Source organism: Camponotus floridanus, unplaced genomic scaffold (assembly GCF_003227725.1).
Source record: "Camponotus floridanus strain SB8 unplaced genomic scaffold, Cflo_v7.5 scaffold32, whole genome shotgun sequence".
Lineage (NCBI taxonomy): Eukaryota > Metazoa > Arthropoda > Insecta > Hymenoptera > Formicidae > Camponotus > Camponotus floridanus.
The window spans coordinates 179,097-194,771 of NW_020229459.1; the positions used below are offsets into that span (position 1 = coordinate 179,097).

The window sequence follows — 15,675 nt, forward strand, 5'->3', positions numbered from 1 at the left end:
ATAATTTTGGTATTTCTCTTAGTCTGACACTTCCCCTTCGACTTGTCCGGCATAGATGACTCTATCAATAACTACGATCGGTATTCATTACTCACTTTTATATTTAAGATCATACTTAAAATTATCTTAAATATAAGAAAAGTCTATACGAATATCGGTGTATGTTACCGCCGGCACAGCTCTCAGGCTCATTAAAATACTCAAACCTCCTCAGCCGGCAAATGCCTTCCTTAAGATGGAGATATCATCGAGAAGGCAAAATTTTTCATTTTCTTTCAATACAGAATTTAATAAAAAAAGTTAATGTAAAATATAATATTATATAATTTGAAATGTAATACAAAATAAATTAACAATCCTTTTTTTTTACGTGGGGAAAAAAAACTCTCTTAGAAAATACTCAAAAAATATTGATCCCTTAAAAATTCTTATATCTAATATAATTATTGAAATATTTATTAATTTGTTTTCCCTAATATTATTTAAACCTACATTTCCTGATTCCTTAAAAGATACATAATATAAAATCATCTAAATTAACCACATAATAGCCCTAACAATCCTCTACTTTTTGAATGGAAAATTAAAAAATCCTAATGATCACCTAATAGCCCTAACAATCCTATTTCTCGATTAAGTGAAATTATTCGAGGAAAGCCTATCTTTAATCACATATATTTTGATTACGTGCCCTAATTACATTCTCTAACCGCATGCCCTAACCGCGTGAATAAATGTCCGACATTACGTACTATTGTACGTAAGCTTTTCTTCAGGCCAATTGAACTTACTTTTCGTTGATTCTGGCCACTTTCTCGCTCGATCTCTAATCAGAGATCGAAAAAGGAGATAAACACTCCTTCTTTTGCCGATTAATTACCGGCAAATGAGCGTAAATATTTCACACTCATCGTAACGATCGCTCGATTTTACGATCGTTTCTTAAATATTTGAATATAACTTTATTTTAACTCAAATAAAGCCAAATTACTACAAATTTCTATATACTATATTTTCTAATAAAATATAAAATTCATGTATGTGTATAACTTTTATGATATTACAAATTATTTAATTAATTAATCGTTTGGCTTTATTTTAAGTTAAAGTAAAATTTAAAAACAATATCTACAAACAAATTCTACAATGGATGAGCTATGATATAAGAAATTAGAATAAAATAAGTGCGCGTTATAAGAATAAAGTAGTATCAAAAATTGATAAAATTGTTAAAATTATTAATGCGTGCTCTTGATTTAATAAATTAGTCAAGTCTTTACAAAAAAAATTGTCTTTTCTTGATTCTCTTTTTTAAATTAATACTTCAATATATTTTCGCAATAGATGCAAAGCATTTCGAAAGAATTTATTAAAAGTTATTTAATTTAATCTATCCTAGCTCATCCATTTTAAGGCAACGGACTTACTCTACAATTCACAATCTACAATCTACAATCTACAATCTACAATCTACAATCTACAATCTACAATCTACATCTACAATCTCTACGAATCCGTTACCTTAAAGTTAAATAAAAGTTTTTCTCACTCACCGGCACTGATGCGCAACAGCGGAGTTATTGTTATCGAAGCTAGTTGTCTGTAACATACAAATATAAAATTCATTTATATTAATGCTCACAAAATGCAATCAATATTTCAAAAAATTTTTATCGCGCGGAATTTTATATCCGATGTGTAAAATAATAAGCAGAGATAACCACGTGTGGAAAATTTTTATAAAATTTTAAAACTGTTTTTTAAGAAAGTTTTTTAAAAAGTTTTATATAACTTTTATAAAAATCTTTCTCTCTAATTTTCTCTTTAATTCATTTGAATAATAAGATCGAATTATTATGCGTACGATTTATAACAATTGATATACAAATAATAAATATTCACCATCAGGTTGCTCCGCCGATGCAAGATGCCTCTCCCAGGCCTCTTCCTCCTCTCATGTTGTTGACGCGCGATACTTTCAACGGCACTCCCGCACTCGCGAGCGATATTTTTATATCGCTATTTTCGTTATTTTACGCGCGATACTAAACGGCACTCCCGCACTAATTCGGTACGATTAAAAATTTTGTCGCGCGATGTATATATTTAATATATATATACTTTGTCCGACACTCCCGGTATCGGTACGAGCGAAAATCCCATTTCATTTCGCGAGAATCAATTTCGAGCCAACAGGTCGGGAATGCAACGATACAACGAGCAAAGATTAGGCCCGAACCGGAAAGAAGACGAAACGATTGACGGAATAGAGGAAAATAAAGTTCACCAGCTCTTTTTCGCGCATAATTATCCTATCTCGTATCGAACCTGGACCCGCTAAGCACGATTTCAGGTGACCCGCACGGATGCTATATCACTAGCGCAGTACACAAGGCTGATAGACGGTAAAAGAAGAGGATACCCACATTTTTTAAAAGCTAACATTCAGCAATTTAGAAAATGGGGAGGCAACCCCTTTTACCGAGCGAAAATCGTGCCTAGGGGAATCCACTCGACTCCTCGACAGGGTTAACACACGCTAGGCGTGTGGCTGTAGGGTAGACGAGCAAAGAGAAGGGACCCATTGACGACCATTTCGAACAATCGATCGAGTTCTAACCGATTCGGGCCAAATCAATTGACGAAGCAGAGCGTGTTCATCACTAAGCCGATCGAGCGCGAAGCTCGAACCCGCGCGCCCATGTACATTTTATACTGGACCTACGTTCTGCGCGGCCGGCATCACCAAGTGCCACGTTGCACAAGGCGCGAGTACGTCGCAAAGCAACGACTCGATGAAACATCCCAGTTAGTTGGCGTCGGAAGGAGAGACTCGTTGACAAAAACGAAATTGGGATTTTGAAAACGCGAAAACGCGATAACGCGAGAATACTATAACGCGAAAACGCGATTACGAAGCACAGCCGTCCGCGGCACGTTGACGGCACCGACGACGCGAAAGGGTACTTCGCTTCCCTTTCAGGCACCATAAGATTTATCATAAATAGAAAAATTTAAAATAAATCTCAAGGCACCATCCAAGTACTAAGCCCTCCCACCGCGACAAGGTGTACCCCATGGGAGGGTTATATTATATATAATTTTTTTTTATATATAATATAATATAATATAATAATTATAATTAATAAGCTCTCTATAAAAAATAATTAAATGGAGTGAGAGTAAAAGCTCTCAAATCCTTTACTCTCACTCCATTTAATAATATAATATATAATATATAATATAATATATATATAATTTGGAATTTATTTTGAAATATAGTATATAAATTTAAATTTGCATAATAAGATTTCGATTAAATTGTGTATTTAATTAACAAAATTGAGAAAATTTAAAATTTGGTTGAAATATATTTAATTCTAATATTATAAAGAAATATTATAATAAGGATCGATGATCGAAATATCACAGCATAATCTCTTATACTCTTTTATGCATAATCTGTTTCAATTTTTAATCGCAGTAATAAATGATTGTGATTCGATAAAGATTTATCGTTGCAATACAGTTTCATGTCGTTAATTAATTTTTAATTAATTCACATTTATTAATATTCCTAGCAAATTATGTTTCAAGACTAATCATAATCGTGTTTAACAAAAAAATTATAATATACGAAGCGTTTCTCACCACAACTTTATTACTCGAGAGTCACTGTGCGAATGATGATAAAGCGGTAAGGTTTATGGCACTAATGTTTATATTTTATATTGCCAAAGTCGAACGCCGTGTTATCGATAATTTGCTGAAATATTTTATAAATTGTAAAATATACATTAACGCAGAATCTTAAGTTAATGAAGTATTTTAATTTATTGATTAAAATTGATTATTTATTAAACAATTTATCACGGAGCCTTCCGTTATGCTAATTATTTGTATCTATAATTCGATTGCTTTACTTCGCGTTCTTTCACATCCTAAATTATATTTAGATTATCAAGTAGAACGATAAAGTAACACGGACGAAATATATTTGTAATTCTAAATATTAAAATAATAATTATTGTCCGTAAAAATCGCAATTATCAAAGTGATTATTTCATATTTCAGCTCTCTATAATTTAATCAATTTTCGATTAAATTGTGTATTTAATTAACAATGATTGAGAAAATTTAAAGCATTCGTCGAAATATATTTAATTCTAATATTATATTCTAATATACAGAAATATTGTAATAAGTTTCGATGATCGAAATATCGCAGCATAATCTCTTATCCCCTTTTATGTATAACATGTTTTAATTAAATCGCGGTAATGAATGATTGCGATACGATAAAGGTTTATTGTTCCAATACAGTTTCATGTCCTAAATTAATTTTCAATTAATTCACATTTATTAATATTCTTAGCAAATTATGTTTCAAGACTAATCATAATCGTGTTTAACAAAAAAATTATAATATACGAAGCGTTTCTCACCACAACTTTATTACTCGAGAGTCACTGTGCGAATGATGATAAAGCGGTAAGGTTTATGGCACTAATGTTTATATTTTATATTGCCAAAGTCGAACGCCGTGTTATCGATAATTTGCTGAAATATTTTATAAATTGTAAAATATACATTAACGCAGAATCTTAAGTTAATGAAGTATTTTAATTTATTGATTAAAATTGATTATTTATTAAACAATTTATCACGGAGCCTTCCGTTATGCTAATTATTTGTATCTATAATTCGATTGCTTTACTTCGCGTTCTTTCACATCCTAAATTATATTTAGATTATCAAGTAGAACGATAAAGTAACACGGACGAAATATATTTGTAATTCTAAATATTAAAATAATAATTATTGTCCGTAAAAATCGCAATTATCAAAGTGATTATTTCATATTTCAGCTCTCTATAATTTAATCAATTTTCGATTAAATTGTGTATTTAATTAACAATGATTGAGAAAATTTAAAGCATTCGTCGAAATATATTTAATTCTAATATTATATTCTAATATTATACAGAAATATTGTAATAAGTTTCGATAATCGAAATATCATAACATAATCTCTTATCCTCTTTTATGTATAACCTGTTTCAATTTTTGTTCCCAGTAATGAATGATCGCGATTCGATAAAGATTTATCGTTCCGATACATTTTCATGACGTTTATCATAAGTTAATTTATTTTTGATTATTAGTAATTATATCAAATTATGTTTTGATACTAATCGTAATCGTGTTTAGAAAAAAAATTCGACAATATGCGAAGCGTTTCGCATCACTACTTTATCGCTCAAGTGTCACCATGCGAATGATAATAAAGCCATAACATATTTAACAATAGCGCGCTATTGTTTATATTGCCAAAGTCGAATGCCATGTCGATAATTCGTTGCCAAAATATTTTATAAATTATAAAATATACATTAACATGGAATATTAAATTATGGAAGTATTTTAATTTATTGATAAAATTGATTATTTATTGCAAAATAATTTTATTTATTTATTATTAATAATTTTTATGGATTAATTATTTGAAATTTATTCGATTATTTTTACCGCGCTTTTCCGAAGTCAAATTCTATAATATTTAGTTTTGCTTTTAGTTATATTTTAAAAGATTGACTTATAGCGAGCTAAATAAATAAATAAATAAATGATGTTGAAAAGATAAAGAAGACACATAAATAAATAAATAAATGATAGTGTGGAAAGAGAGAACATACTAATATTTTTATATAATAAATTATTATTAATTAAATTATTTTTATTTTTATTTATATTATTTATATTAGCAGAGAGACATATATGTTACCCTTTGAGAACATTCGTGGACATTGGCTTTGTAATTCATGTTCTCGTTTTTAATATCCACAGAGGGAGTATCGCTTCCAGGGATCAGCTAAAAGCGGGCCATGACATCTCTCAGTCTTCTCTCTGATTGTGTATAGAGTTTAATGAATATGTCAAAGTTCAATTACTTTATCGAAGTATCAATTCATTCGATTTCAATGATCGAATTGGTGCGCGATCAAATGAAATAATTTAATCTAATTTAATTTAACACAATTTAAATGTTAAATGTTAATGTCTTGTTATCGGAGTAAAATAATAATAATAATTTTTTATTATATTAAAAGTGATAAATATGATAAATGTTTGAACATATTTACATAATCTTGATATCACGGTTGTTTGCCTTGTTTTTCGAATTAATTGACGTAGTATATTTATTTAATTTTTACGATGTTAAATTTAGTTTGTAGACAACGTCTAAACTAGTCGTACCATGAGAAGATATAAAAACTGCATACTTTATATTTCTTTGTAATAATAATAAGTAACTACATTACCGACATCTTAAGAAAATTATTTACTAATTTTTAATATATCTATCAATTAATTTTTTTTTACTTTGATATAAAAATCCGTAATTTTTCAAATTTATTTACTGTAAATTTACAAGAGAATTAATATTTATGTAATTTTAATACTTTTTATTAATTTAATTGTACTACTTTATTTTTCAGTTACGCAAAATTTCGAATTTTTACGTAGAGTAAAAAATTTCAATTTTTTAAGTAAATTTTTGAGATTGTTGATCCCCTAACAGTCTCTTTTTTCGCACATGGAGGAAAAAACGATAGCTTTCCATGGCGAAATAAAAAAATGGAAAGACATTTTACAATCATCCCCTCACTGAAAAAAAAAATCTGGTTGCATTAATTAGAATTTTGGTAGATTCAACCAGTATGTCTGTAGGAAAATGGACGAACCAGAATCTGATTAATTTCTTCCTATTAAATTTATCAAATTTTCTGGTTAATAATATTAAACTCGCCAGCACCACGTCGTCTAAAATTTTTTCCATCTAATCTCAAAAGTCTGTTTAATAGTCTGAATTTCAACAAGATTATTGGACAAATTCAATCCAGATTATTGAATAAATTATTTTAAATTCAGTTTGTTAGAAATTAAACTGATAAACAGTGATGCAAGAAGAGGATGCAGCTCAAACACGCACAATCAGAGAGCTAGCGTTCTCTTTCTGACACTACTGCTCGTAAGAAAAAAAATATACTTTGGATTTAATGTTAATACTTTCTTTATATACATTTTATGACAAATATTGAATACGAGTTAAATCAAGAGTGGTTCGCCGCCAAGCAAAGAAATTAATGTAACAAGAAATTAATCAAATCCTTATAGTAAACAATTATAAGAATTAATCTAGACTTATACGAGCAATTTAAACAAATGGATGTTGAAATATAATTTTTATTAATTGAAATCAAAGCGTGATAAATCTAAGATGGGAACGCCTACAAACCTAGAAATAAAAATATAACAAAACATAAGAAAAAATATAAAAAAAAGGCATTGGGACGTTTCGACAATTACTTTTGTCTCTTCAGCCAATATTAATAAATTTTAATTAAAATTGGACGTTAGATCGAGCTTGTAGTTACTTGACGTTACGCATTTTTGTAAAGTGTGTTGGAAGTGTCGGATGGTGTCTTCGGTCGGTCTCCGAATGCAATGATTGTTGTAGAAATTGATGTTTGTCTATGTAAAAGATGTCGATTTTTGTCAGATTGATGTGGTTATTAAAGTCAAAACTAGGTGATAGTCATAATTTAAATAAATCTCTTATCAATTTCCGCATTTCTTATTGCAGAGACTTATGAAGAATAACACGAATCTCTGATTCTATTTTTAACATTGATGTTATATTGAATTGTGTTTCTCGGATATGACGGATAGATACTGACTGCGCGGATATACAATGTTATTTATAAGGAGTGTATGTTATTGTTTTTAAACGTCACTCGCACAATTAAACGTCTTTTGGTGATTAACGTTCAACAACGTTCACCTTATAAGTGAAAATAAAGTCTATGAAACGTTCTAGTTATAAAAAATCGAGTCCTATCACGATAATTAGAAATTCTTGTTCGATTTAACCAAAAAAAATGCTTTAATCATATACCTCTTGTTGGTACAATCAAACTCAGTGCTTGACTAGTGTGCACGCGCGACCCCAGATGGCGCCAGGGGTGCTCGCACTCCCGCGCGCGCGCGCGCGCGCTGAGGGCGCGTGCCACGGTCACGCTCTCTCTAGGACAGTCGGCGACCAGTCAGCAACGGGTCGACGGGGGGATAGCGTGGGTAGGGAGTGCTGGAGGGGGGTGGCTGGTGGTTTCGGAGTAGCGAGGGTTACCAGCCACACCGGCCACTGCGACGGCCGTGGCGGAACGAACGCGGCGCACTTTCTTCCGTTCCGTTCCATCCGCTCCGCTGTCGTGCGCGCGCGCGCGCGCACGATGCGAGGACGCGAGAGGAAGGCCCTGTCACTCGGCGATCAGCATCGCGAGATCCGGCGCGGCTGCGATTAATTGTTAACGGGGGTGAGTCGATAGCTCCCGCTTTCCACGAAAGAGGGAAAGCGGGGAAAGAAGGGGTTGGAAGGGAAAAGAGGGCGGAAGAGGAAAAGAGAGAAAGAGAGAGAGAGAGAGAGGGAGGGAGAGAGAGAGAGAGCTCACGTGACACGTGGGGGGGTGCGAACTGTCAGACAGTAGTACATCGAGCGTCTGCTACTACTGCCGTAGTTGCTTGTTGTGACTGTGGCAGCGACGGCGGCGACGAGGACGACGGCGGTGGTGGCGGCGGCGGTTGATGGTGGAAGTGGTTGTGGTGGTGACGACGAGGACGACGGCAGTGCTGCTGCTGCTGCTGTTTGGAGTACCGTTCCCGGCGAGAGGGAAGGAAAGTGGTCCTCGAGGTTACGAGGCCAGGGGAGAAAGTGGGTGTTGCCGGAGCGGCGGCGGCGGCGGCAGCGGCGACGGAAGTCCGGGGTGCTTCCCGTAGAAAGGAGGCAGAGGGATAAGGGAAGGCCGAGGGCGACCGGAAGGATGCTCGTCGAGCCCCGAGTCGGCATCGGCCTGTCGCTGCCCACCTTCTTGGCCCGTCACTTCGCGCCTCGTGAGTAATCGCACCCTAGAATCCTCTCCTCCGCTTTCTTCTCGGCTCTGCGCGAGTGTCACGCTCCTCCTTTCCGCCCAATCTTTGCTCACGAACGTCATCATCGTTCTTATTTAAAGGAATGATAAATATTTACAAATATTTACGAGTGTCCACGACACGAGGTGTCTTGGTCAACGCAAGAAGTCATCTTGAATATTGTCCCGCTGTGTTTACACTTTCCGGACGATCAGCGATGCATCGTCCGGGTGATAGAAAAAAACTCACAGGCGAGGAAATAGAGGTCGGATGCAAATTACGAGCGTGGATGGGAGGCGATGCGCGCTGGGCACGGTAATTGGGACGAGGGGACGCTGCCTCGACGAGCACCCTCGGGGTGCGGGGAGGGACAGAGGGGAGGCGAATCGCCATATATACGCAGGGATATTGCTCTATCTATCGCTTCCCTCGCTCCCGATTCTCTGCCATCCATTTCATCCCCTTTTCTCTCCCTCTGTCCCTCATATTTTGTCCCCTTCTTGCTTGAACTTTGGGTAAACCGGAATCATCTCGCGCGAGGTTACGACGCTCATGACGATGGAGTATTGTGCGCGACTATGCCGCCCTTTGCTCTCTCCATCCCCTTCATCCCTTCATCCCTTTCGCCACGTAGTAGCGTACAGGTGTATCGAGCTCGCGACCGCTCGAGATCTTGTATCTTTTTTTTTTTTTTTATGCTTGACGATTATCTTATGAGGTTTTTTCTTTTTTTTTTTTCTTTTCTCTCTTTTTTTTTTTTTTCTTTTCCCTCTGCTCTTTGAGCGCGACAAAGAGAAGCCGCACGTTAATTACGTCATCATGCTCCGGGTGAGTCATGGCTTTTGATCCCCCTCTCGCGAGTCAACGTTTATCCTCTCCTGCCTTTAGGGGGGACCAGCTACTATCTAACTTCCTGCATATACGTGCGTGTGCATTACGGAAAATTTCAATTTATTTCAACGCGAGTTAGTTCAATGAGCTTTTTTAATGCGCCTTGATTTTCAACGATATTACGTTCAATTTCGTACCAAAAAAAGGGAGAAAGTTTCACTCGCGCAAAGCATATTCGATACCCTCTGACATTATTGACTTTAATCATTGAAATAAAACGGATAAAATTGACTATGCGAATCTGGATTATATTCATAATTCAGACATGTAACGATACTCTTCTGGGTAATAAATTACTTTTTATAAAACACAGCGATTATACTTGAAGGAATTTAAAATGAGAGCATGCCTACTATTCCACTTATTTTTCTCGTCCTCGCTTCTTTTTAATATCATTATCTGTCCCTTTATTTGCATACACTTTGTGTCTGTTAGGATTGCACAAGATTCAAGGTATAATCATATTCGTAAAAAATGGTACTACTTGAAAATTTTCGAAAACTTAAATCTTGAGTAAATCTTTGTAACAAAAATATCTTGTATTGTATTCTCGATTTTATTAACAATTTTTATCTGATATAATTTTGGACAATTGTTTAAAATAATATATTTAACATAATCTCCATAATATAATTTAAGACAATTATTACTGTTTATGTATCTCTCATTCGTTCACGAGTAGTAATAATTGTCTTAAATTATATTATGAAAATGCTTTTGATGATTATTTTTATGAAAAAGCCAGAATGCGACTCACACGAAAATCACACTATTGTATATAAGTGCTGTATGCAAACTTTGATGCTACTAAATAATTATTTAACAATTTTCGTTGTTTATTTTATTTATTATATTAATTGTTTGTTAATGTAAATGTTTGTTAATACAATGTTTTTTTTATAAAAAATTTTATTAAAATTGTATTCTTTAAATTTTATTCATTAAATAAATAAAGTTTATAAATACATGTTTTTTTAAATTAATAATTCTAACAAGATTACAATAATTTTAATCATGGTTTTATCATGACAATTAATTAAAAATCTCGTCGAATCGTTGAGACAAGACAAGACAATGTCAAGATTAACCTTGGTATCTTATGCAACCCTAGTATCTGTCATTTAACGAGTCTAGACTCGCCAATATGATTTCTGACATGTCGAGTTTATACGAGCCGGAAATATATATATCCTGCGAAATCACCCATGGACTACGGTGTTCAATAATTTAGCAAGGTTACGGCTACCTCCCCACATCATCGATAACCATCGTCGCGATAAGGCCTGTAAGAAGTGATCGATCATGCGATTCTGCGATGCAGCCAGGACACACTAGGCTATAAGATGATGTCCCTTGCCCTCCTCCCCCTTCTCGATATATACTTTGCAACCGCCAATCCCTCTTGTCGCGTGCGTGCCACTATCACCCTCGAGAGGATTACAGTCGCGCTATTCTGAGTATCTGCAAAGTAATAAGTAGCGTATACGCACTTGTGTGTGCGTACGAGTGGAAGGTTTTAAACGTCACATATGGAATTACGATACTGCCGTATAAATCGAACGCTTTAGTTTCCATAAACTTTTTATTTCAACCGAGATCTAAATCGGACATATATTTGCCCCATATTTTATTTTTTTTTATCGCTTTAAAAATTCGGATCACAAATTATCTGCTGGGAATCTTCAAATTATTATTAGTGCTCTGTATGATTATTTTTATTATTTTTCAAGTAATAATAATTAATATACATTTTAAGAAGTATTTAATATATAATAAGAATTATTTAATATATATAATCTTTTTTTTATATTGATTACAATCAAATTTATTATTTCAAATATTATCTATTGTTTGCAAATCCGACGAAACAATATTTTCCACATTTGATTATAAGAAAAAAGTTTTATAATAATTATTGAAATGAAGATCATTAAAGGGATTTACGCTGATGGATCACAACTGACCTGGTGGGCTTCACTTTTGCAATCTTTATATATAATTAATGTTATTTTCTCTCATACGCGTGGGAGCATATTTAGTTACGCACAATAATGTGAATCATGCAACGCGTTAATGCAGCATCAATTTTATCGGAATCGGAAGTTCGACCCCCGTAAATTTGCCTTAATGTCAGCAAATTTGTCGACGCGCATGATATATTCAATATAAGTTATAATTGTACATCACGACTCTCTCTCTTTAATTAATTTCCTTTTGCAATGGATCTCCTTAAGGATGTTTTGTACCTATTTTCAAAATATTGAGAATTTAATGAAAATTGTGCAGAATATCCTTACATATGTTTAGAATCTTCAGTACAATTTTTAAATCGATTTACTAAAGCGTTCGCAAGTTATAAGGATTTTAATTTGCACCGAATTAACATGTGTTCTTATGGGAAACGTATAACCACGTCGATTCAAATGACAAAAACACATAGAAGTAACATTCAGAATTTGTTTAAAATTTGCAAAAGTTTAGATACAGAGGAAATATTTGGTCAAATAATATTATACAAGTATTAACTGGTTAAAAAGATATTAAACATAATTTAATGAAGTTAGCCATGTATCTGTCACAAGTCGAAATTCTCTGCCAAAAGTTAATAATTTCGATTAACAAAATTCGGAATATTTCAGTAAAAAACGCAATAAATATTAAAAAATACAAAACATCTTTAAATCTTTATTCGTAATTAATTAAAGCAAAAATTAGTAAATATTTTTTGAAACAAGACCGAAGAAGGTTGAAAGAAATTGACTCATGTTCAATTCATCCCCCTGTTCAGAATATCGCGTGGCTATTGATAATTGAATAAACCTCGGCTATTCGGAAAATCAATTTTCGAGAGATGAATGGAATCTAAAATCAATTGGCTATTATTAAATCGCGCTCCGCCCAAAGCGCCCTTTTACTTCGCGTCTCTGACCGCAATATTCCGGGGGTACCGTTCTCCATTATCGATTATACTACTGTTCGACTAGTGGAGTCGCATTCGATTAGCGGAGGCGCGGGCGAGATAAAGGGCACAGCGGCGATCCGTAGAGAAATTTCGTCTCCGTCTCCTCCTACGGAACGTGCCGGCCATTCGCGTCGAGCAGTTCGATGACTTCAATAACGTAACAGATGTATAGCCCAAAGTTCATAGCCATTCGGTGGAACGGTAGTAGTGACACCCTGACATTTCTCAGACGCGAGCGTTTTCAGAAAAGGTCAATCGATATGGAGCAGCATTCGGGGGATAGGGGAGAGGCATAGGAAAGACAGCTCGGAAAGACTATTCCATTGGGAACAGTCGCTCTCTTTCCCCTGCCGTCCCAGATTTCCCCGGCAAAAAATATGCATGCGGCAGAATACCTAAACAGGATGCCGATAATGGTGGCTCGTGCATGAGGAATTGACGAAAGAGCACCGTAGGTCCCGCGAGATCCCGCGACGGGAAATGAAAAATACGAGTGAAAAATCGCCGCGTATTTAAGAGTGATCGAGGATTATACGGATTCGAGAGATTAATTCGTTTTATTTTAAACTTTGCCCCTTGCAGCTTACGTCAACCGAATATTCTAAACCTTTGACATTAATTATACTGACAAATATTTAGCCCTAGTATCGAATTTTGAAGGGAGAGAACGAGTCTTATTTATCATAAATTGTATACAATATTTAACATTTTTAAGTATCTTGCTAATTAAAATTTTTAGGATTTTAAAAAGATAAATAATTTTATAAAATATTATTGATATTTCAATTAGGGATGTTTTGTATGTACAATCCCAGCAAAAAGTAGCTGAAAATCAATATTGATGAATATATGAGAAATTGTGTGAAATAATTTGATCTTAGCTACAGTGCAGAGATGTATTTTTTAATATTTATTGCGTTTTTACTGAAATATTCCGAATTTTGTTAATCGAAATTATTAACTTTTGGCAAAGAATTTCGCCTTGTGACATATACATGGCTAACTTCATTAAATTATATTTAATATCTTTTTAACCAGTTAGTACTTGTATAGTATTATTTGACCAAATATTTCCTCTGTATCTAAACTTTTGCAAATTTTAAACAAATTCTGAATATTACTTCCATGTGTTTTTGTCATTTGAATCGACGTGGTTATACGTTTCCCATAAGAACATATGTTAATTCGATGCAAATTAAAATCCTTATAACTTGTGAATCGATTTAAAAATTGTACTGAAGATTCTAAACATGTAAGGACATTCTGTACAATTTTCATTAAGTCTCAATATTTTGAAAATAGGTACAAAACATCCTTAAGAATCTTGCTAATTAAAGTTTTTAGGATTTTAAAAAGATAAAGAATTTTAAAAATATTACTTATATTTCAATCAAAAGCTCGAAAATTTTCAGTCACTTTAAGAAGCCTATTTAAATATTAAAATTAACAGAGAAATTATTTAAACAAAAAATCCAACAAATCGTAGTTAAAATTAAACTCAAAGTTTTTCGCTCACTGATCCACATCATTCTTAATGTTTTATCTTAAAAGCGAACTTTTTTCTGCCAAGCCATTCTCGTTTTTTCTCCCGACAGGTACCGGTGCCAACGTGCTCCCGTATTGTCGCCAAAAACATATTTCTCGGTTGCTACCCTCGCCATTTTCTTCCCTCGCTGCCGTGAATTATAACTTTCCTCTGCGGGCCTCTTGTTGTCTCGCCCTACTTCCGGTCTTAACAACAATCAGCCGGAGTGCTCTATCCGACCTGAAACCTTATCTCGAAGAGAAAAGGCTGTGTGGTTGTCATTTTCAATCTTTTGATCAGAATGGTCACTGAACCGACGTATATATACGTTCTTAAAGAACATCAGAATACAAACTAGGCACATATAGTACGTTATATTATTGAAAGTAGGCAGTGCGGCAGTAATTGCAGGCTTTATTAGTACACTTTTATTCACGTTACGTCAGAGTTTCGTAATATCGAGAATATCAGTTGTTTGTCTTATTAAGTAATAAACGATAAATCACTTTATTGCATAAGTAACATTGCAATTATCGACGATTGAAACACTTCGCGTAATGAGTACTAAAGATCGAATCGACTTGATTCTGCTGATGAATAATAGATGGGAATCTTCCATTAAATATAATTGTCATAGCTGAGGTAATTTATTTTTTCCCTCTCTCTCTCTCTCTTTCTTTTTATATTTATACAATCGTGGAAATCATAAATAAATAGAGCGAAACTGTATTTCATCTTCCATTATCAATATACTTCCGATATCGTGATGTATCGGCAAATCGAGATAATCCACGACTTGCTCGAGAAGCATCCCGGAGAATTATTAGTGGCAATGCGGTTAAGAGTCTAGACTGGTGTTGATTCTTGGCTCGACCCATCGCGGTGATTAGCGAACGAATTGCACGGGAGTTTGGCACGAGCGGAACAATTTCGTCTCTCAAAATGAGATCGAGTAAAGACAACGAAAAGAAACGAGAGAAGAATCGTCTCGACTATCTATTTGATTTGTGCTTTGTATACAAGATGCCCTAAAATCTCCATTTTAAATTTCAACTTTTAATTTTAATCCCTAAAGGCATATTTTTGAGGTTTCGAATATTTTCCAAATATTATTCAATTGTAACTCTTTGATAATAGATGTATTTTGATGACATCTTGATGGTATATTTTACAAATTAAATATTGATTAAATTAAAATTATTATTAAAATTAAAATTTAATCTTGAATTTAAACGAGCGATATTACTTGAATAAATTACAAAGAATTATATAGGCATATTTTTGCGGTTTCGAATATTTTCCAAATATTATTCAATTGTAACTCTTT

At 33.9% G+C, this 15,675-nt stretch overlaps 1 protein-coding gene across 4 annotated transcripts in view; it reads left to right on the forward strand.

The window, feature by feature from the left end:
* The first annotated feature begins 8,117 nt into the window (after nucleotides 1–8,117).
* Nucleotides 8,118–15,675, forward strand: part of LOC105250132 — a 33,042-nt gene continuing 25,484 nt past the window's right edge. For all 4 annotated transcript variants that reach the window (XM_025410427.1, XM_025410428.1, XM_025410430.1 and 1 more), the window contains exon 1: nucleotides 8,118–8,952. The gene's annotated coding sequence lies outside the window, so the exon portion shown is untranslated. The remainder of the gene's footprint in view (nucleotides 8,953–15,675) is intronic.